Source organism: Rattus norvegicus, chromosome 10 (genome assembly GCF_021556685.1).
Source record: "Rattus norvegicus strain SHRSP/BbbUtx chromosome 10, alternate assembly SHRSP_T2T, whole genome shotgun sequence".
NCBI classification, from domain to species: domain Eukaryota; kingdom Metazoa; phylum Chordata; class Mammalia; order Rodentia; family Muridae; genus Rattus; species Rattus norvegicus.
In genome coordinates, this window is record NC_141543.1 from 100,599,726 (window position 1) to 100,609,411 (window position 9,686).

Genomic DNA, 9,686 nt, shown 5'->3' on the forward strand with positions numbered 1-9,686 from the left:
GGAGATGGCGAGGCACCAGGCAGAAGCTGGGTGGTTTGGAGTGACTGGGAGTGGAGGAGACAAAGTGAAAGCCCAATTTCATGATGTTTTACTACCTACCACTTTGTCTTTAACCTTTTACTTTTTCTTGCTTATACTTAAACTCACTCATTCCAGGACTGAAAAACACGGCCTTTTCCAGACTGTGCATAACAATACACCTAAATAATTTCCCTCCGGCTATTTGACATCCATTTGCCTAGTCAAGTTGGTCCATAGCATTAGTCATCAGAACAGTACCCACATCCCTCATCACACCACTCTGTGAACTCTCGTCAAAGCACAGAAGGCACTGTGTAGAGTCACCTGCTGCATAGCTAAGCAAAGATCAATTCATTCTGACCAGGTTAGGTTCTGTCCCCAGGTCCCGGGAGCAGATATTCCTGTGTCCTCAGCTGTGCCACATTGACTCCATGAGTGCCAGAGACGAGGAGAGACCAAGTCACCTTAAGGAAAGTGAAGATTAGCGTCCTTCCAGAAAACGGGTGCAGTCTCCTGGGTCCACCACGAGCCCAAGATAGACCTGAGTCTGAAGCTACTGGAGAGAAAGCTGACCCCTGAGTCAAGGCCAATACCTTCGTTCCTCTGTGTCACCACCGAGGTGGGAACAAGTGGGAGAAAACAACAGGATGAAGGTGTTGGGCAGACCCGACTACTTCAGCTTAAAAACCAGAAGCAACAGCTGACAATCTGAGGTGAGAACTATTCACCTTTCTAGGTAAGAAGAAACAACTGAGGCAGGGATTGGCAAATTGAGCAAGCCCACAGGAAGGCCAAAGCTCCACCATGGGAGATGGCAGCCATCAAGCGCAGCACAGGATAGTTGACAAGATAAGACCCAGATACAACAGATAAAGCGCAGGCTCTGTCGTTCATTGACGCGTGGCACTGGCGATGCCACTAAGCTGCTCCAAGTCTCGGGCTCTACATCAGTAGAATAGAGGGTGTGGTCTGAGCACGCTCCAAGGTCCAATCCAGTTGCTGTTCCTGCAGAGAGACCCGGAACTACCAAGTTGCAGAGCGGCGGCGGCAGCAGCAGCAGCGAATGCTAGTCCAGATCCTCTCCTCACTTCCTGGTGGGGTAACCATGAACACAACACTTCTCTGGGTCTTTCTTTCAAACTGAAGAGTGAGAGCTGGAACAATGGATCCAAGCGTAAAGCGCTTTCTATGCAAGCAAGAGGAATTGAATCCAATTCCTTCCCCGCCCCCGCCCCGCCCCCGCCCGCCCCGCCCCGCCCCCGCCCCCGCCCGCCCCCGCCCCCATGTAAAAAGGCACGGGCAGGGATTGAAGAGATGGCTCAGTGGTTAAGGGCACTTGCTCTTACAGAGAACCCAGGTTCGGTCCCCTTGTACCTACAAGATGTTCACAACCATCTGTAACTCCAATTCCAGGGGATCTAATTTTGTCTTCTGACTTCCAAGGCCGGCACACATGTGGCGAACATACACACTTGCAAGCCAAAGCTCATACACAAAAATAAACTGGGTTTTTTGTTTTGTTTTTTGTTTTGTTTTGTTTGTTGTTTTGAGACATGGTCTCACTATGTAGCTCTGGCTGTCCTGGAACTCACCATGTAGACCAGGCTGGCCTTAAACTCATAGAGATCTACCTGCCTCTCCCTCCCAAGTATAGGGATTAAGGGCATGTGTCACAACGCTGAGTAATAGCAATGAAAAAGAAAAACATTTTAAAAAGCCAGGCACTGTGACCGGTACCTGCTCTGGGGCAGTGCTGGCAAACAGATCTCTGTGGCCATCTGGCCAAGCAGCATAGCCCAAAAAGAAAGTTCCAGAGTCCTAGTGAGAGACCTTCTGTCAAAAACCAAGGTGGATTGTTCAACACACAGTCGACCTCTGGCCTCCACAAGCACACATTTGGAATCACCTGTGCGTGTGCAAATGCACACACACACACCACTAAATAAAGGATAAAATTGGAGAATAAGAGTTTTCTTTGCAGACTCGTGAGGATGGATAAGACACACTTGGTAGAACTCTCCCACAGAGATTTGACAACAAGCGTGCTTAATGATTGCTAACCGTTCAGATTTGATATTCAGTCTTCCCTCCACAACAGCTCAGGCTCCAGTTGCCAGATAGGGCATCCTGCCAGCAGCCTCCCTAGGCCTAATTAGCACAGGACACCATGACACAGCTAACAAACAATGCCATCAGAGGGAGGCCCCGATGCCGCGCACAGGCACCGTTCAGAGCAGCCAGACTCCCAGGCTCCAGAGCAGCTCAGGGAACAGCCCTCAGGAAGACATACTGATGAGGGCCACAGAGAAAGGGCCTCAGTGCTAAGAAAGCCAGAAGCCTGGCTTGGAGCCCCTGGCTCCGCTTGCCTGAGCAGAGTTGAATGGAATTGAGCTAGGCACCTTGGAAAGATGAAAGAAAGCAGGCCGCAGATGGGGGCAATCAGGGAGGTCCAATGACGAGACTGCATAGCGAGAAGTCAGACACATTTCTTTAGAAAGCCATCTGCTTGGATGGTAAGTAATTTTGATTCTTTAAATACAATTTAATGCTTAATGTATATGTGTCACATTCTGTTCATAATACTCTGTTGGCAATTATATTTTCTCTGAGTGAATCATATCTATATATATAATATGTATATATTACATATATTAATATACATATATGTATTTCAAGTAATACTGAGAAACTATGAGATACATATATATTAGGGGAAATGTTAGATAGATAGATAGATAGATAGATAGATAGATACGCATGATTCATTCAGTAATTTCAATCAGTGTTTTACAGCTTCTTTGCTCTCACCCTATGTGAGACGTGACGCTGGTCATCAATTGAAAATGCATTGAATAGCAAAGGTAGAAAAGAGAAAGGCTCACTATTTTCACCTAGTATGTTTTTCTATTCGTTTTCTTTTTTGCTGATTTTATAACGCAGTAAGCAACAGTCTGCAAGATAATTTCACAGCCACAGATCTGCATAGTGAAAGTGTGTCACTCTAGACAGAATCATGGACAGGCAAGAGGAAAGGCCCTAGTAACAGGAAGGACTGAGCATAAGCACTGCATGTGGCATCAGCCAGCAGTTCTGACACCTTGTAGAGTTTAAATGTGTGCATAGACACAAGACCATGTGACAACAGCACGGATGAAGAAGGGACTAAAGAAGGCAGTTTTTAGCGTTACTGAGAAACTGAAGAATGTAATCTTCTATATTAGACTGAAATAAGTCAGTGTTGCTGTAGTGGTTTGAATGAGAAACACCCCCGCAGGCTTGGGGATTTGAACACTTGGTCCTCGGTTGGAAGTGCCGTTTGGTAGGTTTGGGAGGAAGTACATCACTGGAGGGCGGGCTTTGAGAGTTATACTCTGGTCCCACTTTTGTCATGATCTCTGCTTCATATTTGTGGTTGAAGATGTAGGCACTCAGCTTCCTGCTTCAGCCGCCATCCCTGCTTGCCTGCCTGCCTGCCTGCCTGCCTGCCTGCCTGCCTGCCTGCTTGCTGTCATGACTCCCTGTCATAATGGGAGTCTTATTTTTCTGGAACCATAGGCCATAAAATCTTTTGTAGCCGGCCTTTGTTACTTTGTGGGTTCTTCTTTTTACCACCCTTGATCCTCCCAGTTTCGCCTTCTAAAACTAGATAAGAGAAAGAGGAAAATGAGGAGGAGATATTCCTGAATCTGATTTCTTTCCTTTTATTTCTTCTTTGACTACAGCTACTAACAGACCACAACCAACCCCCATTAAATGAACAACAACTTCCCCCCACCCACCTCCCCATGCCTTTTAGGGCCCTATCATTTATATTCCCTCTGAAAAAGCTCCCAGAATTCCAAATGTCACACAATTGCAGAAACTATCTGCAGCTAGCAAAACCACGCTTCTGCTAGAGCACAGGGCAAATCATAGTCAGCCACTTCAGACAGGTCTGAAGCAGCCCCACCTCTTTACACCTAGGATCAAAATGAATGAACATTCTATTGGTACAATCTTTCTTCTGTATGTAGGTCTTGGTCATGGTATTTTATCACAGCAACAGAAGAGTAACTAATGTAGTTACATAGTATCTAATTGCCGAGATGGTGGCTAAAGGAAAAGAATGCATAAAAATGAATGAGAAAAAGAATAAAACACTAGGAAATGTTGACCAAAAAAAGGAAGAAAAATAGAATAAAGTAGATGATGACAAAAAAAATAGTGAGCGTTTGCCCAACTTGGGCTTGAGCTTGGGTTGCAGCTCAGTGGGAGAGCATGTGCAAAGTCCTGAGTTCAATTTGTAGTACAAACCCAACAAATGAGTTAGATAAGAAAGCCCAACTATACCCTTTTTATTTAAGTGGATTAAATAATCCCATTAAAAGACCAATACTATATTAATCAATAAAGAAGTAAATCCAACTTCTAAGAAATATACACCAACAAAGAAAGCCTCTAGAAATTTCAAAACGCTGGAATCATTCAAGAATGTTCTTTGACCAAAATGAGATTAAAGCTATGAGACATTAATCAAGAGACAATGTATATATATTGAATCTCTAAAATATACATTTTTATATATTTATGTAATTCTATAACATAAATATATTATATGTAAATTATATATTTATAATCTTTAGAATCCTAGTGTTTAATAAATATTTAAATAACATTGCATATAGTTTATAATATTTACAATACTAACTATATCATTCTAAACATGGTTACTAATGTTAACTGTCAACTTTTCAAAAATCACCTGGAACCTAGGCCTCTGGACATCTTGATTTTGTTAATCAAAGTAGGAAGATCTACTATTTGCATGGGACCGTTCCCTGGCTGAGAGGATGGGGTACCAGCAGGGGAGCTCTGTGCCCCATCCTCCATACCACTGTGTCCTGCATAGCTTCCATGGGTCCACCTTAGAATAAACCAGTAAGCAGCAGTAAAGTTGATTTAGAGTCGTTCAAGCAAATTGCCAAACCTGAAGTGGGGTGTGGAGACGCTGGATTTATAAGCAGTACCTCAGAAGCATGAGTTATCCAGGACTTGTGACTGGCATCTGAAGCGGGGGGTCAGTCATGTTGGGCTGGGCCCTTATGCCTACCTAAGCGGATGCAGACTCGGTAGCGACAAAACTGGACTGAACTAAATGGTTTCCTAAGGGAAGAAAGGTAATTTTTGATTATGAGAGCAGATGCATCTGAGTGGGGTGGGACAAGCCCATGCACTGGGGAGGGAGGCAGGGCCAAGGGGATTCATCATTTTAGAGACTGAGCTTCAAGCCAGCCAGGACTACCTAGCAAGACACTGTCCACTGTCCCCACTGTCCCCACTGTCACACACACACATACACACACACACACACACACACACACACACACATAGAGAGAGAGAGAGAGAGAGACATGCACACACGCATACCATGAATACAAATGGAAAATTATAAATAAAATATTAGCGAATAGAACCGAGCGGACATCTAGGCTGAGTTCCAGGAGTGCAGTCGTGATTTAATATCCTAAATGAGATCAAGCTGCGCTGGGGGTGCAGCTCAGCCACGCAGTGCATTCGATCTCCAGCACTGAAGAGAAGGAATTACCCGAAACAATTCATCACATTAGCAGAAAAATAAAATTGTAAGATCATCCTGACGGGTGCGTAAAAACAACGGGGAGCACAGTTTTCTGGAAACAGCACGCAGCCCCTCCCCAATTCAGAGAGTTCTGCCCCTGCAGCAAGAAACAGTTTTCAGGAGAAAACTGTTGTCAGGCTTACCTGAGGGGCAACCTGGAAAGCGTGTAAGGGCCCCCAGGTTCCTAGAACCTTCGGTTTTGCACTGTGTGATCGTGTGACTGGGTGTCTTTTCCTGACACCTCATTTTCAAGGTAAGATACAAAAAGTCTGGCAAGCAAGCAAGCAAGTATCACATTAGGTGCCCTGGTAAGTTCTGGGGTGAGGAGGAGTAGGGAGGATGTGGGGGAGAGACAGGTGGGAGTTGGGTCGGGGAGAGTGGGAGAGTGGGGGAGAGGTGGGTTGGGGTAAAGTGGGGGTGGGGCTGGCATGAGTTGGGGGAGGGGTGGGGGTCAGGAGGTGGAGTGAAGTCAGGGTGGGTGTGGTGGGGCGGGGCGGGATGTAAATCACTGAAGGTCTCAGTGATGCTAACTGGCAGGACTGAGCTTCGAACACAGTCAGTCTGGCTCTAAGGTTCACACCTCTTGACCATTCTGTCACTGTGCACACACAACCAACCAGAACGCCAAGCATTAAATGTCAAATGGATTTAACGTAGACACACTGCAAAAGCCCAAAGAGGTAGGGGCCGGTTCTGGGAGACTAAATGAAAAGTAGCATTTGGGTCCTGGAGAGCTTGCTCAGCAGGTAAGAGCATTCGCTGCTCTTACAGAGGACCCAGGTTCGAATCCCTCACCCACAGCATGTGGCTCACACCCACCTGCAATTCCGGCTACCGGGGATACGATGCCTTCTTCCAGCCTCATGAGTGTGGTGCACATAAACACACGCAGATGCACATAAGTAATAAACGAATCTTTTAAAGGTAGCATTTAAGCAAGGCTTTAAAAGGTAAAAGGTTTTCTTTATTTGTTCTTTTGGGTTTGTTTGAGACGGGCTCTTTCTATGTAACCCAGACCCTCCTGGAACCCCCAAATTCATGATCCTCCTCCTTCAGCCTCCCAAGTGCTGGCGTTTCAGGCATGCCCTCTCCCCCGCTGCCACCACCACAACCACCACATCCAGCTAAAGGCGGCAGTTTTAACTGGCAGAAAATGAGTCTTCGGACAGATCAGGTCACACCGTGGTGACACAGTGGAACACCACAAAGGTCAGCTTCCCTTTTGTAGATGCTAATCAAGCTGAGCAACATCCAGGTCCCTCCCTAGTCACGCATGACCTAGATGTCACGCATGACTCAGCCATCCAGGTGGCTGTCATCTGTGGTTCCTCATTCCACCCTGTGTACTCCTGATCACAGGGCTGGGCTTAGCCCTTCAAGGTGTGAGCCTGGAACACACACACACACACACATACACACACACATACACACACACACACACATACACACACATGCATGCATACACACACACACACGCATACACACACATGCATGCATACACACATGCATACACACACATGCATACACACACGCATACACACATGCATACACACACACGCACACACACACGCATACACACACATGCATGCATACACACACATGCATACACACACACATGCATACACACACACACGTATACACACACACACACACACACACACACGCACACACACACACACCTTCTGCTCATGGCTCACCAGTACTAAACGAGCCCGAGGAGAGTTGGGGAAAATGTCCAGCCTCTGCTGCTGTGGAAAGAACCCCTCTAAACTGAATCGGACATCACGCCCTAAGGCATGAAGGGAAATCAATGCATGGGGCACGCAAACAGCCACAGATTGGTCCACGCCAGGATTCCGTGTTGTTTCACAGGCAACTAGAAGTTGAAGTGGGAGGTGGGACCACTGTAATCTGCCTTTGTTTTATTGCCGTTTACATTTTTCATTTTATTGCCGTTTGTTTTAGCTTTGAACAGTGAAACAGAATCCCAGCTATCCCGGGTTGGCCTTGCGTTTGCTGTAACCAAAGATGCCCTTGAACATCTGATAGTCCTACCTCCACGTCCCAGGGACTGAGAATATAGGCACGTGTGCGCACTTACGCCATGCTGGAGACCGAACCAAGGGCCTCTTTTTTTTTTTTTTAAAGATTTATTTATTCATTTATTATATATAAGTACACTGTAGCTGTCTTCAGATACACCAGAAGAGGGCATCAGATCTCTTTACAGATGGTTGTGAGCCACCATGTGGTTGCTGGGATTTGAACTCAGGACCTCTGAAAGAGCAGTCAGTGCTCTTAACCACTGAGCCATCTCTCCAGCCTACCAAGGGCCTCGTGCATCCAATGCAAGCACTCGACCAAGTAAGCGACGCCTCCAGCCCGTGGTGTGCCTTGCTTTAGAGGATTCTAGAAAGTAACAGAAAGGAAAGTGTTCAGAGGTGGCAGACCAGCGCGGGTTACAGCAACAACCCCGGTAGAAAGGACCAGACGCTGATGAATAAGGCTGCTGTCTGAGGACATGAGGATGTGACAAGGGGACACGACTTCAGGATTTACTGCCACCCTGCCAAGCAGCCTAAGCAGGTTACGCAAGAAAACCAGCCAGTTTGGAAAGAACCATCACCACGTGCCTTGTAGCTGGGACTTGTCTAGAGAAATGTCTAGGAAATCTTACTAGAAGTGCGGCTGGAGTTCCTGATAGGGAGGAAGGGACGCCCAGGATGACACAATGCACCTAAGGTGAGTGCTGTGGAAGGACATGAGGAAGGACAGTCTCCTGGCACATGACCTCAGTCCTATCTACCTTCTCAGAGCCACTTCCTGAAGCCCGATAGCTGTCTGTACCTGTAGTACAGGCACAATGACTGGAACCACATATGCCCCAGGACCGAGTCTGGGCATCACTCTGTAGGAGAGTCTACACATGCACTTTGGAAGCATCTGCACACCGCTCACGGTTTGATTGTTCTGGGTTAAGCTTATATTGAGATGTCACCCAAATGGGTGAGAAGGGATACAAGGCTAAGTGGCTTTGGTGTTTGCAAACCTTCCCCCTGTTAAGAGGGAGAAGGTAGATAAGAGACTCCACCAGACCAGGGAACAGGAGTCAACTTTGAATGGATTGGCCGTCTTTGTCCTGGTTCTCTGCTGATTTCACCCTGAACTCCCAGAATGCCAGCTCCTCAAGAAAAGCCCAGGTTAAAGATCCGATGTCTGGTGTGTTTCGTGCATGCAATCTGCACGAGCTACTTCCCTTGGGAGGGCGCTTCAAATACAGATGGCTCCTGTCTCCTGTCAACAAAACCTAGAGTTACCCAGACAAGCTTCTTCCTCTGATTTCACTGTTAGGAGGAGCTCACCATCTCTTTCTGTCTTGCCACACTTCCACATAGTGCTGCACGGACGAACCTTCCCCCACTGGGTCCTTTTAACACGCAGGCATGCACCTGCAGTCTGAATAAAAGCAATAACCATCCCAGCTTCAGTGAGGCCAAGAAATAGAAAAGTGTCAGTCACATGACTACTCTGAACCTCAGGGTTTGCATCTACTTGGGGATGGGGGGTGGGGGAAAGCTTGCAGGGGGGGGGGGGATTTAATGCCTGCCACATTTTTAAAAGGTGGCTGTGAAGAACAAACAAAAGTAATAACCGTGGCTGCAGATGCTAACCGGAGGCTGAGCTGGGAGACGTGGGAGTTGGGGCCTGACTGAGCTACATTGTAGCATCCTGTGGGGCAGGGAAACAGCGGAGGGAGTGATGGAGAGAGGAGGATTGAGGGAGGAAGAGAGAAAGGAAAGAGAGCTGGGATGGACAAAGGGAAGGAGGGAGAATAATTGGGGGGATTTCAGCCAGACAACCTTATCCAAAAAGATCTAACCCAATGCTTCCTATGGACCCACTGCTGGGATTGCTGTAAGTAAGCAACAGTGTCTGTCCTCCCTGGGCTGGGACGGCAAAGTCAAAGGGCAGAGACAGAAAACTGAGACCAGGCAACGAGATCAAGTGCACCCCCAGGAGCCATTCAGTCGGTCCCAGCAGGTCATGG

General features: G+C 47.1%; 1 long non-coding RNA gene across 1 annotated transcript; it reads left to right on the forward strand.

The window, feature by feature from the left end:
• The first annotated feature begins 2,251 nt into the window (after positions 1-2,251).
• Positions 2,252-9,146, forward strand: LOC120095203 (uncharacterized). The gene is made up of 2 exons (XR_015632213.1): positions 2,252-2,534; positions 7,604-9,146. It is a non-coding gene; the product is annotated as an uncharacterized LOC120095203 (long non-coding RNA).
• The last annotated feature ends 540 nt before the right edge of the window (positions 9,147-9,686 follow it).